Source organism: Acomys russatus, chromosome 5 (genome assembly GCF_903995435.1).
Source record: "Acomys russatus chromosome 5, mAcoRus1.1, whole genome shotgun sequence".
Classification (NCBI taxonomy): Eukaryota; Metazoa; Chordata; class Mammalia; order Rodentia; family Muridae; genus Acomys; species Acomys russatus.
In genome coordinates, this window is record NC_067141.1 from 29864794 (window position 1) to 29887455 (window position 22662).

The 22662-nt window shown below is 43.8% G+C and overlaps 1 protein-coding gene across 1 annotated transcript in view; it reads left to right on the forward strand.

The window, feature by feature from the left end:
- Positions 1-22662, forward strand: part of Macrod1 (mono-ADP ribosylhydrolase 1) — an 899697-nt gene that overhangs the window by 597106 nt on the left and 279929 nt on the right. The gene's annotated exons all lie outside the window — the stretch shown is intronic.

Here is a 22662-nt window from a genome sequence, read left to right on the forward strand (position 1 = left end):
AGTATACACCTGTAGGCCGGGAGAAGGGATCAGATTCCAGTATAGATGGTTGTGAGCCACCATGTGGTTGCTTGGAATTGAACTCAGGACCTCTGGAAGAGTAGACAGTGCTCTTATCTGCTGAGCCATCTCTCCAGCCTCCACATGCTTAAATTTAAAAAAAACTAAACAATTTTATATTACATGTTATCTCTTAAACAGTCATAGCTGCCCTCTGAGCAGGACATTGGACACCCTCCTGTCCCACAAAGCCCTCTGCCAAGCCAGCCAGACCATAATCCATCACCTCAGCTTCCCCCAGAACCTCAGGACATGGGCAAAATGAAGTCAGACCACTGCTCCAAATATCACAGGAAAGGTCCCTAGCTCAGTTCCTGACAGAGTCCTTGTTTCCCACGAAACCCAGGAGCTGAGTGTCTCTCTCAGCGTTCTAGTCTATGATCCTACCAGAGTCACCAGTAAACCCCACTTCCAGCATCCAAGAGCTTTTCTAACCCCAAATTCCAAACTCTTCCACAATCCAGGCACAAGTCAGTTCCAAAGGTTTATCACAGCTGTGATGCCTCTTCCTGGAGCTGATTTCTGTATTAGAATCTGCGCTTGTTCCTTTGATAAATAGGCAGACAAAAGCATCTCGAAGGAGAAAAGGTTCATTTGGTTCTCAGTTCCAGGTTCTGGTCCATCAGGGTGAAGAAGCCATGTGACAGGGACGTGAGGGAGCTGGGCGCATAATATCTGCAGCCAGAATAAAAGAGCAGCGAATGGGTGCACATTTGCTGCTCAGTTCCCTTTTCTTTATCCAGTTCAGGACCAGTGCATGAAATGGTGCTGTCCTTATTCAGGGTGGGTCTTCTCACCTCAGTGAATGCAGCTAAGAGCATCCAGCCATGCTCAGAACCCCATCTATTAGCTGATTCTAGATTCTGTCAAGTTGACCACTGACCCTGACCATCACATGTATCAACTTTACTCTTTACTGTTTAAAAAATTTCAATTTAAAGCATTAGCCAATGAGACTACTAAAAACTAACTTATACTCTATTATTGCCAGAAAAATGGAAATTTCCATTCTGGATGATTTCAGATGAGTATTTAAAAGGTATAAATCAACTGATCCCCACTGTGTGAATGATGGAGTGATTTTGGTAGAAGATCTGAAACTGTTTCCCTGGATTTTACTCTTTTGGAGAGCTAAAAGCACCAAAAACAAAACAAAACAAAACAAAAAAACCCCAAAAAACTAGCGATGGTTTCTCCCATGGATCTGGAAAATATGGTGGATGTGGAAGGCATGCATCAACAAGACGGAACCCTCAAAGTGTTTTGGAGATCTTTTAGGCTGCTTGCTCAGGGCCCATTCTCCTGTTGGGAGGAAACAGACACAATGAAGACTTTGGATTTTGTCATCTAACCCTTTCTCAGCACCCAAACTTGAAGCCTCATTTATCTTCTTGGATGACTAACCCTTGTATATTTCTTTGTGGGACTTTCCTCTGCTCTTTTTTAATACCTGTGTACTGTGAATGGCCATCCTGGATGCTTGCAGTCAGGCAAGCCCTCATTTCTTCACATAACTGGTACACCTGGTTCCCTATCTCTGTCTCCCTGACACCTGGAAGTTCAGCTGGGCTCCCACTAATTCTTATTTAATTCTCTTAACTCATGGCGTTGTCTGTGTTGAGACTTCCTTTGAAGCAGAACCTAAGCACCAGGCCTCTACAAGCACAATCTCTTTAACTTTAAAACTGTCATGTTTTAGTGGACTCCGTAGTGATTCTGAACTCTTAGACCATGTTGATATCTAATAAGAAAATGGGGATTTCTTTGATTAATAAATACCTCCCCTACCATAAAGTGTTTAGAAACTCTTAACAGTGAGCTCACCCACCTCTTGCTCACTGCTCTGGCTCTCTGGCATGAACATCATGGGCAAAGTATGTCAGCAGTTATGTTCCCTCACCCATTAAAAAACACAGCACATCCGTGTGCTGGCTACTTGAATATTTGTCAACTATAAAGTGGTTCAAGTTGCCCAGGTTCCAGACCATAGACATTTTGATGAAGACCATGGGGCCATTGACCACTTTCTGGACAATGGTTCCTTCTATTTCCAAGTTTTCCATAAGGCAGGAGGACGAGGGAAGAGGGAGAGCCTAAGGGAAAGTGACCTGAATATGAATGTTTCTGAGATTTAGCATTGGAGGGTGAGTGGGTACAGTGGTGGGGCTGGTTTACCTGGCATGTCCTGAGACAAATCGCAGACCTGAGATATGCCCTCCTGGTTAGAGAGGTGCAGTATCAGTGACACATGGGTCCACCTAGATGCTTTACCTAATGACTGACAGGCTGATTTCAGGAAGCAATATTGCAGAGGTTGTTACAGCCATGGAGCTGAAATGGAAGAAAGATACTGGAGAATGTGTCAGTCAGGCATGCTGTGTGTGTGTGTGTGTGTGTGTGCGCGCGCGCGTGTGTATGTACATAGTTCTGTGAGCACTGAGGCCAAAGGTGAACACTGAGTACCCTACTTTATCACTTTGTCTTGAAAGTCTTTTACTGGACCTGGAGCTAGGTTAGCAACCAGCTGGCCTCTGGAGTCTCCTGTCTCCACCTGTGACATTCAAGAATGAAATTGCAGGCTCATGAGGCCACACTCAAATGGGAGAAAGCTTAAAAAGATGAGTTCACCTGATGCTTTTCCACTTTTGTCATTATGGGCTTTCCTCAACAGATGAACACTGATGATGACCCTGCTTTTCCTAGTTCCCAATTCAGAACCGCCTGCTCACAGTGGGAGATTATCCATCTCACGGGGTCACAGTGGACAGTGGGAGATTGTCCATCTCACGGGGTCACAGTGGACAGTGGGAGATTGTCCATCTCACGGGGTCACAGTGGACAGTGGGAGATTGTCCATCACACGGGGTCACAGTGGGAGATTGTCCATCACACGGGGTCACAGTGGGAAATTGTCCATCACACAGGGTCACAGTGGGAGATTGTCCATCACACGGGGTCACAGTGGGAGATTGTCCATCTCACGGGGTCACAGTGGGAGATTGTCCATCACACGGGGTCACAGTGGGAGATTGTCCATCTCACGGGGTCACAGTGGGAGATTGTCCATCACACGGGGTCACAGTGGGAGATTGTCCATCACACGGGGTCACAGTGGGAGATTGTCCATCACACGGGGTCACAGTGGGAGATTGTCCATCTCACGGGGTCACAGTGGGAGATTGTCCATCTCACGGGGTCACAGTGGGAGATTGTCCATCTCACGGGGTCACAGTGGGAGATTGTCCATCACACGGGGATTCCCTCCATCCTTATGGCTGTCTTTGGTATTCTCCATTCTAACTCCACTACTACCCAGCACCTCCATAATCCTCTCAATACCCAGGACTGGAGATCTTTGGTTAGAGAAACATATTATGAACACAAAAAAAGTTATAGAAACATACATTGCCCTCCAAAGGGTACCGGGAGCTTTTGAGAATCCCAATATATCCCACAGGCAAGCAATCATAAAACACATCAAACTCTCAAAGTCCAACTTAAAACAGCAGCAACAACACAGCAAAACAATTGCCTACCCCCAACATACTATCAGCAATGGCCCTAGCCACTTTAAATACATTTAATATTTACAAAAGCCTGGAACATCCTACTATCTCCCTCACTGGAACACACCAGGAGGAACTCCTTCCATCCTGGTAAGATGGCAGGATCCCTTAGAATATGGAAGGTTCCTTCTTATTCTCTGGCTTCAGCTGCCTCTTCATGAACTCATGAAGGAACTCCACTGCACTCAAATACACCAATGTCAATTCCACTCAACTGAGCTGACTAAATTGATCTGAACTGTCACAATCAGCACTGCCTCTCAACTGAATGACCTCAACTCAGCTGAACTGACTGAACTGTCTGTACTGTACTGAACTCAACTCTGCTGTACTGTCTTCTCTACTGAACTCGATTCTGTACTGAACTGACCACTCTGCTTGCCCTGCCCTTTTAAGTCATCTCTCTTTCCTGTCTGTTCTTGTGAGAGTTGGGTGCATCCTCTCCCTGACTCGTTCTGTCAAAATTTTCTCTGATTTGTCACCTTATTTGCCCCTCAACTAGATGTCACCTTCAAGCATGGGTGCTTCCTTCTACAGACTAACTTTGCCGTCATTGTTTGGGATTAAAGGTGTGTGCTAAGGGTGTGTCTGCATTCCAGCTGGATCACACAGACCTAGAAGGTCTTGCCAGAGCAGCCATGTTGCTGGATTAAATTTTTTCTACATCTTTCCCCTTTCTGTTTAAGCTAAAAATTTTATACAACTTAACTATTACAACAGAAACAATTATCAATTCCATAAACTTAACAGTCTGAATGTTCTTAAGAAGATCTATTGATGTGATTATCCTTTTTGTTGTTGTTGTTGTTTTTTTTGAGACAGGGTTTCTCTGTGTATCCTTGGCTGTCCTGGACTCACTTTGTTGATGAGGCTGGCCTTGAACTCACAGAGATCTGCCTGCCTCTGCCTCCCGAGGGCTGAGATTAAAGGGGTGCGCCACCACCACCTGGCGATTATCCTTTTTCTGTAATCACAGGCCTGATCGTCTTTCCTTCAGCAAATGTCCATTTCATCATCAACATTTTCCAGTCTTCCCTAGGATCAGATCCTTATCAATTTTGATGGAACCTATAGTCTTTCACCACCTGTAGAAATATAGACAAAAAAAAAAAAAAAAAAAAAAAAAAAAGAAAGAAATATAGACAAAAACCTCCAGTGTCAGACATTTTCTGGCTTCCATTCTTATGTTAAAACATGTTTAAAGTATACAGGTGGATCAGATTCAGTAGGGTTTTTTTCTACAATCAAGTGTCTTTTAGCTAATTGTATTCCCTAGGTCTTTAGGAATACATACATACCAAGAGCTAGCATTTCTTGTCCATTTAAATACAGAAACAATTAAGCCATATTACATGTCAGTATACAGTGTCTTCAAAACCTAGTTTAGTTTTCTCTAGTTGCTCTGTGGATTCCTGACAGGAAATGCCTTACTGCCGTTCAGCATCTCCCAGGAGGCCAGAATGATACTCAATTGGAAGTGTGTGTTTCTCCAGCGGGAAGGTCCAGTGTCCTGGCATAGGGTTGAGTGAGGTGCCTGCCTTGGTGCCACAGTTGGGGCAACCCATGGGAAGCTCCCAGCTTAGGTGGACACTGTTGCTACCAGCACTAGGGTGGTGCCCCAGGGAAGTGTGGACTGTGTCCCTTTGTGTCCTCTTCACTCATGGTCCACATAGCAGGCTAGGCACCTGAGTATGCAGCAGCTGGGGCCCAGAGCAGGCTGGGCATGGTGCAGGCAGGACTGATAGCCACTAGGTGCCTTCAGGTCTTGTGAACCAGAGGGGTGTGTGTGTGTGTGTGTGTGTGTGTGTGTGTGTGTGTGTGTGTGTGTGTCTTTTCCAAGCTTGAGTTGCACAGAGATGTATCTGATCAAAATGATCTGTCGGAGATGCTGCCTATGATGCTCTTGTGGAAAAGGCTCCCTGGCCAAAAAGTATATCAAGCCTCCAGGGGATGCGGTTTCAGCCCTGACTTCTGAATTGTAACTTGTTGGCAGTTTGACTCTGTAATTTTGCCAAAGGTGTGTGGATGCCTGTCTGAGTTCCTTCAAGTCTGTGGCTTGGTGTGGATACCAATTAAGCGGTCTATTTCCCATGGGATTAATATTAATTGGGAATGCTTGAGATTCCTGAAATTCTGGCTCTGAGTTGGATCATGAGTAGAAGGAGAGGTGGAGTTCACTAGGGTTTTAACTTGAGTTTTTTTTTTTTTTCTAACTGTATCATGAAGATCGAAAAGCTGTTGTGAGAGACAGAGTGTAAGGTGTGAGAGGCCACGGAATTACGAGGCTTCCGTTTTATTTTTTGGCAGGCTTTTGAAGGGTGTGGCTTTGTTGGCTAAGGGAAGGAGAAGCAAGGGCCACTCCCTCTGCTTTGTCAGTAGGAGGTGGAGTGGGGGTAAGGGTACGAGGGAGAGTGATGGGTTATCTAATTGTATTAAAGATTCCTGGCACAGGGGGCAGGGCTGGGTAGTCAGATTGAGGGAAAGGAGATGGGTGGGGTTGAAGGCTTACTTGACATTTTCTCTGGGGAGTCATAGTTGAGAAAGGGGGAATATAAGGTTTTGATTTCCTGTCTTAATTTGGCGAGGGCTGTGAGATATGAGGCAGGGCAGGCTTTAAGGCCTTGATTCTCAGACATGGCTGGGAAGAAGCAACTTTTTCAGAGGAGTCTGGGTTAATTGATCCTAATCATTGCCGGACTCCTGCAATATTGGGCATTAAATGGGGTGAAGTTTTTCCTCCCTGACTGTTTTTATTTTGGGTGAGAGAAGTGGCTTGGGTCTGAGTCAGGGCTGTAAATATCACTTGTGGCCATGCAAGGTGGTGTCCTCACAAAAGGAGATTTAGTTTTTTGGCAAGGTTTTATGCCAGGTAATATTAAGAGGATACGTATCTCTATAACCTGAGGGTCTTTTCCGTGTGGTGAGGTATTTCTCATTATAGATAAAGATAGGAAGTGGTGTTGGCAATGGTCAACTTTCTCAACGCGACCCTGGCCTCAGTATTAAGAAGCTGGCAGCTATCCTAATGATGTCTATGTGGCTGATGCACTGTTATGTTATTTTTGTGTTTTGTTATTCTGAGAGGCTAAAAGGTCATTGCTTATATCCAGGTTGGGCTGTTGGGGTGAGAAAGAGAGTAAGAGAACCTTCGGCCAATATTGAGGAGCGTCCCCACCTGGAGATGTCAGTTGCTTTGCAAACTGTATCTAGTCCCTTGCAAAGGCACAGACTGAAAACAAAGTAGGAAAAATTGGTAGGGCTGCCTCCCTCTGAGAGTGGAGGCTGGGGCCAGCTGTAGTTCTGTATCTCCCAGGAGTCCCGGATGCCATTAACCACCCTGCATGCTGCTCCTGTGGTAAGGTCTGATTATTGTCACCCTCTGGGCAAAAACAGGGGTGAAGCATGAGGTCAAAGTGTAGGGCTTTTCTCCCGGCAGTGGTGTCAGCACATCCTGCCACTGCAGAGAGCGCCATAAAGGCCCACTGCTGTGACAGACCAAAGTGGCTACTGCCATCTGTGATGAAAGTGGCCAACCACAGCTGAGAGAGCTGCAGCGGTCCTTGGATGAGATAATAGCCCACAACAGTGCATGCCCAGGCTCTGGTAATAGTGACCTGTTCCCAGACCACAACAGGCCATAGCAGGCTATCCCAACTCACTGCAAGCTGTCCTGGTGTGCCCCCCCCCAAAGCCATGGTGACCTGTTGCCATCGCCCCCAGGAAGCAGTGAATTTGAGTGGCCCACTGCTCGACCCCCCCAAGTCCTGTGGCTCATTGGCCCCTGTTGTGGTCATCCACTGGCTCCCCTCCCCCCACACCAAGAGCTATGTCTAGCCCTGGAGCACCTTTCTGGCTTCAGAATGCCACGATGAGAGCCATCATGATGATGACAACCTTTTTTTCCTTCAGTCTACTTTCATCACAGTAAGTTTTGGACTTTTTGTACACTTTATAACCCTTCAAGGCAGAAAAGTGGCCAGACCCCTGCCTGAGGAAGTGCCAGCAGCCCAGCTCCTCCCCGAGACCTCCGTAACTGTCATTTCCAGTGTCTCAGTAGAATTCATCCCAGATTATGCTAATTTGAGGTGAAAAGTCTGGACATAACCCCACCAATCCATGAGCAAGAGAAATGACCAATCCCTGAGATTTCCGCTAAAACCTACCAACCCCAGAGCTCCCCAGACTCATGGCTTGTAATCCCACCGATCCACACTCTGGAAATCCCTGCTCCAGAAATCTCTGCCCCTTAAGAAACCCTATGTAAAGGTTGTGTCTGCCCAGTTCCCTGCTGCCTTCTCCTGGGGACAGAGGCACCCACTCCTGGATTAGTCCCTCCTCTCCTGGATTTGTAACTCCAATAAATCTCTCTTAAGAGACTTACCCCCTGGTGTGACTCACCGGAAAAAGAGAAGAAAAGACAAGAGAAGATGCCGGAGAAGGAGCGGAGCTCAGGTTCCCAGGCTCCTCAGCTCCTCAGGGTCTGGGACAGCCCTCCCCTAGGAGCTGCAACATCTCTGCAGAGGAGGCCTCTTGTCAGAGATGTATGGTTCCTGGAATCCCTGTGTCTCAGGGCACCCGCAGGACCCTGTCCTATCCCCGAGCCATGTGGTTATTGGGTTCCTATGTCCTAGTATCCCTTTCCTCAGAGCTGTGTGGTTCATGGGCTTCTGAGTCCCAAAATACCCTTCCATCGAAGTACCAGGAAGGCAAACCCAAACAACAACACAAAGGGTCTGCCTTTCCCAGAAGTGCCTGTCTCTGGGCCAAGAACAGAGAATCTAGTTCCATGCCGGAAGATCTCTGCCAGGGCCTGATGGCAGAGTTGAACAGTACCTGGACCAGTGAGTGAGAATTAAGAAAGAAAAGTTTTGTGAGGGCTCACGGTGAATACTGCTGCCACCCCGAGTTTATTCTTCTTGGTCCTTATGTACAGTGTACATGCATGGGAAGCAGAAAATTCTCAGAACAGAAACTTGGGACAAAAACAGTTGTTGACATTTTACTTTAGTTTATAGGATTAACTTCTTTCAACTCGAGGTCAAGGAACATAGATCAAACTCCACATCCTCACCTGGAATTAAAAATAAACCTCCTTTTCAAAGAAGTCAACCCAAGTGCCTTGCCAAGCCCTCAAGGCTGTGTAAGAGTCCATAAGCCAAAGGTGTATAAAACTCTTAGATCCTCTGGCCTGTTTCTGCTAAGCACTCCAGAAAATGGCTCCTGACATATCTCCACTTTAGGCAGAGTTGTGGGATAAAAGATTTCTCTGCAATAAGTGTTTCTGATTTTTTTTTTTAAAGCTGGTCTTCCAGCACCATGGCAGCTGGCTGTGGGGAGCTCAGGATTCTGAAACCCTAGCCAGGTGGCAATGTGGGCCCAGTCTGACTCTGGCGAGTCATTGTCTGCTTTGGGAATAGCCAGTAATGGAGCTCCAAAACTGAGAGGCAGTGTCGGGAGCCCAATTTGTTTCAGGAAGATAGAATGGTCATTTTATGAAGAGCTGGCCACTCACCTGCACAGACGGGCACCATGGGCGGTGGAACAGTGTGAGAAAAATGGTAGTAGTGATCCGTGCTGACACACTGTTGAATGGCAGAAGCTTGAGGTGGCCAGCAGCCTGAGGTTACGGAAGTCTTTTGGGGAGAGAGGGAGCCCTTTTTCCAGAATAAATGATGAATCTCAGACAGTCACGGTGACAGAATAGGAGGTGGGTAGATAGATAGATAGGTAGGTAGGTAGGTAGATAGGTAGATAGCGCTTATTTTGTGAATCAGGGACGTTATAAACATTGGGCAGTGGGAGGGGTTTTGGGGGTGAATGCATTTGATTACCTGGGGCTAGAAGTGCTAGGGATCCTTCATTCACATGCAGCAGCACAGTCTTATATTAAAAGGGGGGGGGAGCACAGTACTTAATCATCATATATGCAGAAGGGTGTAGGGGAAGAAGTCCAGGTATGGTTTGAGGTATGGAAAAAGGTCACTGGCTGAAAGCTAAGGTGCCAAGGCACAGGGAGGGTATCTCTAGGAATCCCCAGGTGCACACTGAATGGGTTTCTTATCAGGAAAGGGTTGGGCCTGCAATCTCCCTGAGGGCTATGTGACACTCCTTAGAGGATCTAGGGTTTCCCCAGATCAGGTGGAGAGGAGAGAAACCAACTGAGGAAGGGGCTTTGGTAATGCCCGAATTCGACCTCAACAGCAGGATCCAACAGCTCATGTTGCTTATTGCTGAGGTACAAGCTGATTCCCTTAGGGAGTTTCCTGTAAGTAAGGGATTACCTCAAATATCTCTTGTTGACCTGCATTCATTAGTCCAATGCCTACCCTTACCACACCTTCTACAAATCCAGGAAGGCTGAGGCCTTCTAGAGAAGTCTCTAGGAATACCTTGTCTACAATCCCTTTTCAAATGACCTCATCTCCCACAGCCAAAACAACGGCTAGCCTCAACCATACTTCTCCCCCTAACCTGACTATCAAAAAATAAGTTTATATGAATTAACGTGACATCACACAGCTTCATAATTAGTCTACTAAGCCTTACCCTCCTATGACAAAGCGAAAACTATTCTACCTTCTCCACTTCCTTATCCACCGACCACATTTCCACCCCCTTAATTATTTTAACAACCTGACTTCTACCTTTAATACTTCTAGCTAGCCAAAATCATATAAAAGGAGAGAAACCAGAACACAAAAACTATACATCTCCATATTTACCCTACTACAAATCTTTCTAATCATTACATTTTCTGCAACTGAAATAATTATATTCTATATTATTTTTGAAGCCACTCTGATTCCCACACTTATTATTATCACACGATGAGGCAACCAAACAGAACGACTAAACGCAGGATTATATTTCCTTTTCTACACCCTTGTAGGCTCTATTCCACTCCTCATCACTCTGATTATAACCCACAACTCAATCGGAAGCCTAAACTTCATTATCTTAACACTCAACAGTCAGTCTCTCCACACTACATGATCAAATGACATTTTATGACTAGCATGCACAATAGCATTCCTAATTAAAATACCACTGTACGGCGTCCACCTCTGACTTCCCAAAGCCCACGTAAAAGCCCCCATCGCAGGATCTATAGTGCTGGCGGCCATCCTACTAAAATTAGGAGGCTACGGCATAATGCGTATTTCCATCATTTTGAGACCTAGGATTATTGGCCATTGCTTGTCCAATTACATAGTCATTAGGGTCAGTGAACAGTAGTTCTTGTCCGAACATCCAAGGGTGTTGATCCAGTGTTTAAAGGTCTAAGAACATTTTTTTACCTCTGCATTTGCATTTTCAAAAGCATATTGCCCTGTTTATAGTAGAAGTTTATCTATGTAAGAAGTCAGTAAAAGGCTCTCTGGGTCTTTGCATAATCTTTGAGAGTGATAGATTTTTTTTTTTCTTGTTCTTTCACCTTATCCCAGGCTCTTTTTTTTTTTTTTTTTTTTTTTTTTTTTGGTTTTTCGAGACAGGGTTTCTCTGTGTAGCCTTGGCCATCCTGGACTCACTTTGTAGACCAGGCTGGCCTCGAACTCACAGCGATCCGCCTGCCTCTGCCTCCCGAGTGCTGGGATTAAAGGCGTGCGCCACCACGCCCGGCTTATCCCAGGCTCTTAAAGCTACTAAAGCACAATGTATAATAATAGAGTCATCAAATTGCATCTGCTGTCTTAAGTCAGCAAATTGACCTTCACCTAACAATTGATCTTTCACAATAGTAACACCTTTAAACCTATCACATTTTCCCATAATCGTAGCTTCTTCTTGCCACCCACCAGCAATTGTAATTGAGAACTAGCTTTCAGTATAGCTGATACTAAATATTTCCAGTCTTGTGAAATAATCTTGTTTTGGGTAGTCCATATATGTAACATTTGTCTTCCATAGGGTGAGTACATTGCATAAGTTATTATTGATTCATTAAAATGTTTTATATATTGTGTTTTAACAGGATTCTAGACTAGTTGTTTATTTTTTGAATTTTCACATATCTGACATTTGTTTCAGGTTACTGGGAAAGCCAGTAGGGGCGGTCACCTTTCCTCAATTTTATTAAGAGGTGGCACCATAGGTTCAATGGCATGCCTATCTTAATCCTTAATTTCATTAGGTACCATAGGTTCACAATTAGGCATTTCCTGTTCTGTTCCCTCTGTCTTTTGCCTTTTAGGCTTTTGTACTATTATAGATAAATTTTCTTGTTGTACAGCTATTTTTCAACCTTTTTTTGAGAGGAAGTATATAAAGATTGCAGTTGAAAGTAGGGAGCGGTTTACTCCAGTGGCCACAATTGCAATAAGTACTGCAGTGTCATTTTCAAGTAGTGTTTATATCCTCTCAACTCCAAAGTTTGATCTTAAGGGATCTGAAATGGTGTTTCAAAGCCGGGCATGGTGGCATATGCCTTTAAACCCAGCACTCAGGAAGCAGAGGTAGGTGGATCGCTGTGAGTTCAAGGCCAGCCTAGTCTACAAAATGACTCCAGGACAAGCCAAAACAGAATAACCCTGTCTCAAAAAACAAAAAACAAAACCAAAACAACAAACAAACAAACAAACAAAACAAAACAAAACAAAAAATTAGAAAAAAGTGGCTTCAAGAACCCAGACAGAGCTCTGTGGTTAAGTGTACTTGCTGCTTCTTCAGAGTGCCACACTATGATCCCAAGAAACTCTGTTGGGTGGCTCACTAATGTTGCCTTTAATTCCAGCACCAAGGGGATCCAGTCAATGCCCCCTTCTTGTCCTCTTGGACAAGTATATGAGCCTATGCATGTGTGTGTATGTGCATGCATGTGTGTACATGAACACATGCATATTGGCTTCAGGATCACTGTATAGATGTGAATCTTCATGTCTGTATGGGATGGGCGGGGCTGTTCTGGATGACCACGTACCTCCACAACCCAAGTTCCCTATTACCCCAACCTTTCTTCCTTAGCATGGATGACTAGATAAATAAGACATCCTAGTAAGTCTTTGTAATACTTGAACAATGGTTTTTGAACCCAGAGTCAAACATTGATTCGTTCCACTGGGATAATTTCCTTCTTATGGTCTTCTGACTCCTGGCAAGGAGAAGTAACCATTCACTTCTAGATGCCTTGTCTGAAAGAAAGGCATTGGTAGGAAAATCATTACACTCTGAAGGCAAGCACTTTCAGAAGTAAGAAAGGAAACTGCATAATCAAGGCCGGGTCACAGGCACAAACCAGGTCCACTTGAGGTAAACCAGGGTGAATGACAGCAGGGCAGAAGTGAAGAAATTAAGGAAGTGCATGTGTGCATGTATGTGTGCATGTGGGTCTATGTATTTGGAGATGGAAAAAACATATGTCGGTGAATATTAAAAAGTATTTAACTATGTAAAAATTAAAATATAACAACACCACATAACACCCTTTTATTTGTTAATGACATAGTTTTTAATGTTGTTATAACATTTTAGAATGCTCTTTATTTAAAAAAATTTAAATCTTTTTTTGGAGAATATTAAATTTACTCTTTTTATTGTTGTGACAGAATACCAGATAAGAGCATAACCACGGCGCATGGTTAAACATGGTAGGAAGGTTGTAGTAGCAACAAGAGAAAGAGGCCATCACAAGGCAGAGTCAGGTAGAGCCAAACCTAGCCATAACTCGTAACCTCTGGCCAGTAACCCACTTCCTCACACTAAGTCCCAGCACTCAAAGGCTTTGCAATCTCCCAATTCAGTGCCACCACCTGGCACAATCAAAGGGATGAATCTGTAGGGAATATTTCTATGAATACCACAACAGATAGAATTCACAATGATCACTGAACTAGAAGACAGTGATTTTTTTTTTTTTTACTTCTACCTTAAAACCCATTGGTATATTGGCTCTAAATGTCCAGACTTTAAAAAGGCACAAAGAAGGAGGAAGAAGAGGAAGAGAGAAGGAAGATATAAAAGGAAGGGAAAAAATAGAAATAGAGACCGAAAATAGAATTAGGCATAGTGTCACTCAACTGAACTCCCAGCACTCAGCAGGAGAATTGCAAGTTCCAGTCCCATCTGTGATACATAGTTAGACTTTGATTTAGCCTGCATGGAGGGGGAAAAAGGAAGCAGGAAAGAAAGACAGACACGAGGAAGGGAGAAAACAAATGGAACTGGAGGCCCATAGGTCTACTAAACAGGATATGAAGTATGGGAGGAGGGGAGAGAAGTGAGACTAACAAACGCAAAGTAAACCAGTAAGCACTGCTCTGAAGGCCGAACAAACGGCCAAACAGAACCTAGAACTTTATTTCTAGCAACATGGTAGAGTGATCCCTCTGGACATAGAATGCTGAATAAATATTTTATTGATTCTCTGTGAGTTTCACATCATGCACCCGAGTCTCACTCACCTCCCCAATTCCTTGTATCTACCCTCCATCTTTGCAATCTCCTCCCCCGCAAATAAAAAACACACAAACAAAAATAAACAAAACAAGCAAAGAAAATATTTTTATCGTGGAAGCTGTACCATGTCACAGTGTGCCCCATAGTATACCCCTTTGTCCACACCTCTTCACTTGCAAATGTTCATTGCAATGAATGGTTGGTCTGGTTCAAGATTTCTGGCTTCTGTGACACCATCATTTTGGGATCCTCACAGGGACTGCTCCAGGTTATCCTGTTGTTGCCCTGTGTCACGGAGAGCCTGTAGTTTTGGATCAGCAGGACCAGCCCATTCATGAGCTCCAACTGTTCACAGATGATGTGGATGTTGGGGTGGGCCAACCCAAATCCCTGGGCCTGGCCCTGGGTGGTAGCTGAGCTGGTCAGTGTGCTGGCTCTCCTTCATCCACATCACCAGAGTGAGCTCTCCAGCACTGCCCCAGCTAGACCACGCAGTGGCCATCAGCGGGAGAGAGGGTCAGCTCCCCTGCTCTCACGCCCTTGGGCCAGATCACCAGCATCCATTCCTCCTGGGCCAGCTTCACTGTGCTGCCTGGTTGAGGTGCAGAGCCCACTCAAGTGCTGCAGCCGGTGAGGGCCTGTGACAGCTCTCACACTCTCACATGCTTCAGGCTGGCTCATCCTTGCCTTTGTCATCAGGGTGAGCTCCACAGCTGCCCAGGAGAAGTGTAGGGCCCTCTCTTTCCTCTCTCAAGTGCTACAGCCAGTAAGGGGCATGGATAGTTCTCCTAGTCTTATGACCCTGGGCTCAGTTCTCCCAACTTCCTCAGGTGGTGAGGGGTGAGGGGACAGAGGGCATCACTCCTGTGCCCAGGCCACCTCACAGCAGACAAATGGTGGGATGAAACTCCCTCATTTATACCACCAGGGCCAACTCTATTGTGCTGTACAGGGATGCTCTCCCAAGTGCTGCAGTCATTGAGGGGCAGGGACAACTTTTCTGCTCTCATGACCCTGGGGCCAGCTGGAGATGGTAAGGAGTGAGAGCATCGCCTCTGCACTGCACCACCTCATGACAGACTAGTGAGTCCACCTCTCCCGTGTTTATGCCCTCAGGTCTGGCCACTCACATCCCTGCCACCAGAGCCAGCTCCACTGTGTTGCCCAGTCAAGGAGCAAGGTTGCTGCTGCCGCCAGTAGAGGCGGGGTCATCTTCCCAGAGCATCACAGCCAGTGAGAGGTACAGCCAGTTCTGCACAACCCTTGGACATCCAGGTGGTCCCTGGTGGCTCCCTAGACCAAGGATGTCCTCATGGTCTCTAGTGGTAACATGAGCCACAGACATCAGTACCAACCCTTACTACTGCATAGCCATGAACCCAGACATGGATTTTAGTGGAAACATGGGTTGGGGCTTCACCTCAGGTGAAAGGACTGGCTACTCCAGCGGGCTATTTCTCCCCACCTTCAAGTCTCCAGTTCTATTTCTCTTCATGATGCCCAAACTCTCCCACTTCTCTTTCCCTCCCATCTGTCCACCACATACTTATATGTTGTAGTGGCTCCTCCTGTAGGTGGGCCACAGGGCTGGTGGGCCTCTTGGTGACCTCCTCTGTCAGCACTGCCTGGCAAATGGGCCTCTAGGTGTCTGTAGCCCTCGTGTGTGGCATGGAGGCAGGAGGGTCTCTGTATGTTTTCCTCTTCACACTGCATTGGGTGGCATCTGGCAGGGCTCTGGTGTCTACAGCCCACTCTTGCCATGCAGTATAGGACAGGTCTCTGGGTGTCATTCCCAACCTGTGCTGTGTCTTTTCTCTTTTTAAAATAAATTTATTTTACATCCTGACAGCAGTTTCCTCTGCTAACTGTCCGCCCAGCCCCTCTCCCCCAGCCCTTCCAGCCACTCTATCTTCTCCTCCACCATTTCTCTTTAGAAAAGGGTAGGTCTGTCATAAATATCAACCAAACATGGCGTATCAAGTTACAGTAAGACTAGGCTCCACCCCCTTAATAGGGTTGGATGAGGCATCCAGTAGGAGGACAAGGGACCCCAAAGAAAACAAGAGTCAAAAACAGGCCCTGCTTCCTCCATTAGGAGCCCCACAAAAGCTACACAACTACAACACATATGCAGAGGGCCGGGGTTAGACCGTATAACTCCCTTGTTGTCAGGTCAGTCTCCCCTGTCAGGCCAGGTTTGTTGATTCTGTGGAATTTCTTGTGGTACTCTTGACCTCTCTATCCCCTAAAATCCTTCCTCCTCATCTTCAGCAGGATTCCCCAAGCTCCCGCCCAATGCTTGGCGGCATCTGTTTCCATTAGTTGCTGAGTGAAGCTTCTGTGATGACAGCTGGGTTAGGCACAAATCTATGAGCAGCAGACTATCATTAAGCGCTTCATTAACATTTTTTTTTTTTTTGCCAGTCGTGTTTGGTCCTGTCCTAGGCCCCTGGGCCATCTGGCCCTTGGTTTCTGGTCCTCCAGGCAGTGTCAGGGGGTAGGTTCCCTCTCATGGCAGGGGTCTCAAGATGGACCAGTAGTTGCTTAGCCACTCCCACATTTTCTGTTGCACCTTTACCCCAGGACATCATGCTGGCAGGACCAATTGTAGGTCAAAGGTTTGGTGGCCGAGTTGGTGTCCCAAACTCTCCACTGGAAGTCTTGCTTGGTTCAGGCTCAGTATGCCCCTTTACTAGGAGTCTTAGCTAGGGTCACCATAATAGTTTCATGGGAATTTTCATTGCACTAGGTTTCTACCTTGTCCCCTCAACTTTCCCCCTAACCCTGAGTATCTTTCAACACTCTCCCTCCATTCTCTCTCCCTGAATCCCATCTGTTCCCAACCCTACCAGACCACAGTCCACTTGCAAGACCTATTCTATTTCCTGCTCCCAAAGAAATTCATGCATCCCACCCATGAACCCTCCTTCTCTGGGTCTGTGGATTGTAGCATTCAGATCATCTCTTCCAAGCAGCCAGACAACTAGGCTTTTCCTCATGTGGTCATTGTGATTGGCATAGGAGTCTTTCCTGTATCCATTTATAAAGTATATTCTGATGGCTTGGATGTCTCCAGACACAAAAGACAGGCTCTACTAGGATGCACAAAGAGATTTATTGATAGACAACAAACTAGTATCCTCTGCTCACTCTGCCTTCCTGAGCTACACATGAAATACATGCATTAATTTGGTGCATGAGTGATGTGTGTATGTAGGCAGAGGCCAGAGAAGGACATCACATATTTGACCTTATATTCTCCAATTTTTTCCATTCTGGGGATGTGAACAATGAGCCTGGATTTGGGATGGAGGCCACAGAGAAGCAGTGAGATTCTCCTTCCCATATTCTGGGGTTTGAAACACATGTGTCTGTACCTAGCTTTAAAAAAAAAATCCAATTAGCCTTCTTTTCAACCCATGAAATGAATATTCCTGTCTATATTTCACAAGTGTGCAAATGGGATTTCATCCTTCAGATGCAGTTACCTGGCAACCCAGTGAGTGCTGGTAAGCTGTCTGACACTGACAGCCTCTGGAGGCATGGAGGTCTGCCATGATCACTGAATAACTTAAAGGAACTTACGTACACGACTAGAGAATCTGCCACAGATGACAGTGCACCTGGGAGAAGGACTCCTGCTTTCTGCTGTGAGAGTCAGACCTTCTCGGCTTCACTAAGTAAGAAAGTTCTTGACAGAAAGAATGGCATGGCCAGTAATAAGATAATAAAACAGAAAACAATGGGCAGTAGTTTTACATTTTAGTGTACTTTCTGTGCTATTTTTTCTTCAACCACCGCCGAAGAAGGCTATGATGACCCAGGTAGTAGGTACCAATGCTGACCTGTAGAGATTACTAGGGAGGAGTTGGGTTTTATTTCCCCAAATTTACTGAAATCTTTTGATGGGAATCCTGAATTGTCCAAAACCTGGTGAGTGAAGGATTAGTGTTCTCTTACAAATTCAGCAGATGCCTTTATTCTCGGTGCCTACTCAGGTTTGTTGACATGTTGATGGTGTCTGTTGTATGTGTTCTAGGTAGAAAAGTTCAAGACAAACAAGGCAGGAAGGTGCCATCACCCAAGTGTGACATGGTTTTAAGGAACTCCAGGTATTGGTCTCTGATCAAACAGCAAGATAAAGAAAATGTCACTCAGGACAGGTTGCCCCAGGATCATTTGCCTCTGCTCCAGTCTGTTTCACGGTGCTATTTTTTGACAGCTGTGCAACACCCCACTGTGTAAATACACCACAGTTTCTTTATCCATTCTTCAGTAAGGCACATCTAGATTGTTTCCAGTTTCTGACTATTATGAATAAAGTTGCTATAAAAATAGTTGAGCAAGGGTTCTTGTGGTGTGGTGGAATATCTTTTGGGTATATGCCTGATAGAGGTATAGCTGGGTCTGGAGGTAGATCGAATCTCAATTTTCTGAGATATCACCATATTAATTTCTATAATGGTTGTACAAGTTTGCACTCCCATCAGCAATGGAGGAGAGTTTTCTTGCTCCACATCCTCACCAGTATGAGCTGTCACTTGTGTCATTGATCTTATTTATTGTGACAGGTAATATGGAATCTCTAATGACTAAGAATGTTGAACATTTCTTTATGTGATTCTTGGCCATTAGGTATTCTTGTTGAGAATACTGTTTAGATCTGTACCTCATATTTAATTGGATTATTTGGTTTGTTGATGTTTAGTTTCTTGAGTTCTTTATCTATTTTCAGTATCAGTCCAGCGTCCTACATGTGGAGTTGGTGAAAAATATTTTCCCATTTTGTGGGCTGCAGTTTTGTACTATTGATGGTGTCATTTGCCTTACAGAGCTTTTCATTTTCATTAGGTCCCATTTATTAATTTTCAATATTAGTGAATGTGTTATGAAGTTCTGTTCACAAAGTTGTCTCTTACGACAATGAATTCAGGCTACTATTCCACATTTTCTTTTCTATTAGGTTCGATGTATCTGTTTTTATGTTTAAGCTTTTGATCCACTTGGACTGGAGTTTTGTGCAGGGTGATAGATATGGATCTATTTGCATTTTTGTGCATGTTGATATTCAGTTAGATGTCAAAGAGCACCATTTGTTGAAGATGCTTTCCTTTTTTCCATTGTATATTTCTGGCTTCTTCATGAAAAAAAAAACCCAGGTGTTCATAGTATATTGATTTATATCTGGATCTTTGATTCAATTCCATTGATCAACCTGCTTTTGTTCCAATACCATAGAGTTTTTATTACTGTAGCTCTGTGCTAGAGCTTGAAATCAGGGGTGGTGATACATCCAGAATTTCTGTTATGAGACAAGATTGTGTGGCTATCCTGGGCTTTTGTTTTTCTATGTGAAGTTGAGTATTGTTCTTTCAAGGTCTGTAAAGAATTGTGTTGGAATTTTGATGGGGATAGTGTTGAGTCTTTTGGTAAGATGACCATTTTCACTATATTAATTCTACATTTGTATGAACATGGGAGATACATTTTTCATATCTTCTTCAATTTCTTCCCTCGAATACTGAAAGTTCTTATAGCCATGTGTTCATCAATATCCTGCCTTCCATCAACCCCTCTCTCTTTGGCTTTACCTCCTTCTCCTGCTCTTCTGCCTTCTCCCCTCTGGCTCTGGAACCCAAGCTGGAAACCCAAAACTCTGCCTCCCTCTCCTCTGCACAGTCTAAGCTTCAGCATCTTTATTTAGCCAGTTAGGAATAATTGGGGAACATTCTTATCACCACACGGTTACAGGAGATAGCTTCACATTCATAACAATGCCCATGGCAAGGCAATAACCAGATCTCAAGGCACTGAAATCAGTACTTAAAAACACAGTTGGAACTTCCTCCAACATCTCCCTCTTTCTGTCTATTAAAAAGGCCATTAAAAATTATAACACTAAGAATAAGTATGAAACAATCATTGAAACCAATAGGTAAGACTTACACACATAATGTCTGGTGGAAAGGTATTTGACAACTTAGGAGAAAGTATCTTACTATTTATCCTAACCTAGTGAGTCTAAAGTTTTGCACCTAAATTAATCTCTATCATATTTTATATCTATCAACTTAAAAACATCTATTTAGACCTTAAAACATCTTTTTAACTCTTAAGCAACTAAGCTTAATTGTAAAACTATAACTTTCATCCCCATCAGAAACTTGAGAAAGAATAAAATTACTTATATGAGTAAACAGGAAGTGCAGGTTAGCAGCTTCAAAAAACTAAAAAATGACAGAGACAGTTCACTTCTCTCTATAGTGTTTTAGCAGCATCTTTAGCCTTCTTTCCCAGAATATTTAACAGACGTATTTGTGAAGCTGGAACTATTAAGGACCTGCTCACCCTGTTTTGGCAGAATGTGGCAGTCAACTCAGCCTGCACCCAAGCTTGCCCATTTTAGGCAGAATTCTGTATGTGGTAGAAATAAGTATATTAATTTGGTCAAGTGCCTGGCTTGCCATATTTGAAGCCATCTCCATATGGAGGTTCTTCAATATTTATCATCTTCTTTGAGGTAAGCTGGAGGTGTTGCCAGGAATTGACATAGCTCATTGTCAGAGTCCTTAAAATACTAAAACATCCTTAAATGCCATGTTCTGTAGGTCTTTGAAGTTTTTAAAGACTACCTATTTATTCACTTTTATAAAAATCTATCTTTCTATAGAATCATATCTATCTGTTAAGCATAGGATGTATAGTCTTGTTATAAATTAGACTAGTATCTGACATGATCATGAGTTGATCAACTAACAATTAACTTGCATTGTTTAATTATCCTAAACAGTTTGTAATAGCAGCTTAAAAATATTGGAAGTAAATCTTGTATTATAAATGAGTTGTATGGGTATACTACCTCATATGAGAGTAGAAATATATAAATTTATATATGTATATATGTGTTTGTAAACAAAGTAACCTTGAATTTGTATCACTATGCCATAATTTAGACCAATGTATCAAACAATCTTATTTAAGTATAATAATATCTCTAAGTGGAAGAGTAGGTACAATAATCTAACTTTTGTTATTCCTTTAAGATATTTCTATATTCCCTCTTCTTTCTTTTCAACCACTCTCTCCTTACCTAAGGAAGAAAGCTAGAGAGAAGAAAAAGAAAAGAGAAATCCCTGAGCATATGTGTGTTTTCTCTCTGAATAAGACCACTAATAACTTGAGACTAATTTCCCAAGATGACAACAAACATCCATAGCTCATTAGAACAACCAAAAAATCTACTCAACCCCCTTCAAGGGAAATGGGACTTCATTCTCTTAAGGTTGATTCCTGCTGATGTGGTGTGTGTGTGTGTGTGTGTGTGTGTGTGTGTGTGTGTGTGTGTGTGTGTGTGTGTGTGTGTGTGTGTGTGTTTCCCCTTTTTGGTTTTGATGATGTGAGATTATTTATTTTCCATGTTTTCATGGGTTTAGGTAACCTCATTGGTTTGGATTTTTCTAGTTCCTTCCATAGGGGTCTATTTGTAAATAGAGTCTACACTTGATTTTACCATGGAACATCTTATTTTCTTCATTTATGATGACTGAAAGTTTTGCTGTGTATAGTAATCTGGGTTAGCGTCTGTGGTCTCTTAGAGCCATCAAGACATCTGTCCAAGTCCTTTGGGCTTTTAGTCTCTGCACTGAGAAGACAGGTGTAATTCTAACAGGTCTTCCTTTAGTCTTTTCCCTTTGCAGCTTTTTAATATTTTTTCTTTGTTCTGTATATCTAGTGTTTTGAAAATTATGTGGAGAGGGATCTCTCTTTTCAGGCTCAATATATTTAGTGCTCTGTATGCTTCTTGTAACTTTAGAGACATCTCTTTCTTTAGGTTAGGAAATTTTTCTTAGCTTAGTGTGGTGGTACATACTCCGCCTTAGAGCTATGTGGTTCCTGAGCTCCCATGACTCAAGATGCCCTTCCACTGGGACACTTTCTCCCCTCATAACTGTGTAGTTGCTAAGATTCTGAGTCTGAGCATACCCTTCCATTGAGTCTCAGCATACCCTTCCATTGAGCAGGAAGACCAACAAGGGCTGCATAGGGAGACTCAGTCTAAAAAAATTACCTGTTTGCTTTCCTGCCATTTCTTACAAATCTCATTAGCCATCCTTTAATGAGTCAGTCCTTCATATTCCTCAACTCCAGGCTCAATGAGGAGTGGAATTTAGATTCCAAAATTAAAAAAATATTCATTTTTAGAAATTAAAATGCAATTGTATCATTTATCTTTCCTTTGCTTCCCTCCAACCGTTCCCAATAACCCTCCCTTTTTAACCCTGAAATCAATAGTCTCTATTTCTTTAGTTGTTGTTACATACAAACACACACACAGACACCACAGACACAGACATGCACACGCACAGACACCACAGACACAGACATGAGCACACACACACACACACACACACACACACACACACACACACACACACACACACTTTCCTAAATATATAAATACAACCTGTTCAGTCCATATAATGTTACGTGTGTATATGATCAGAGCTGACTTCTTGGTACTGAATGACCAATTTAAGGTGCTTCCCTGGAGAAGACCGTTTCCCCTGCTCTCAGCATTCCTTAGTTGCCTGTAGTTCTCTGCTTAGGATTAAGGCTCCATAAAATATCCCCTTTCTATACACAG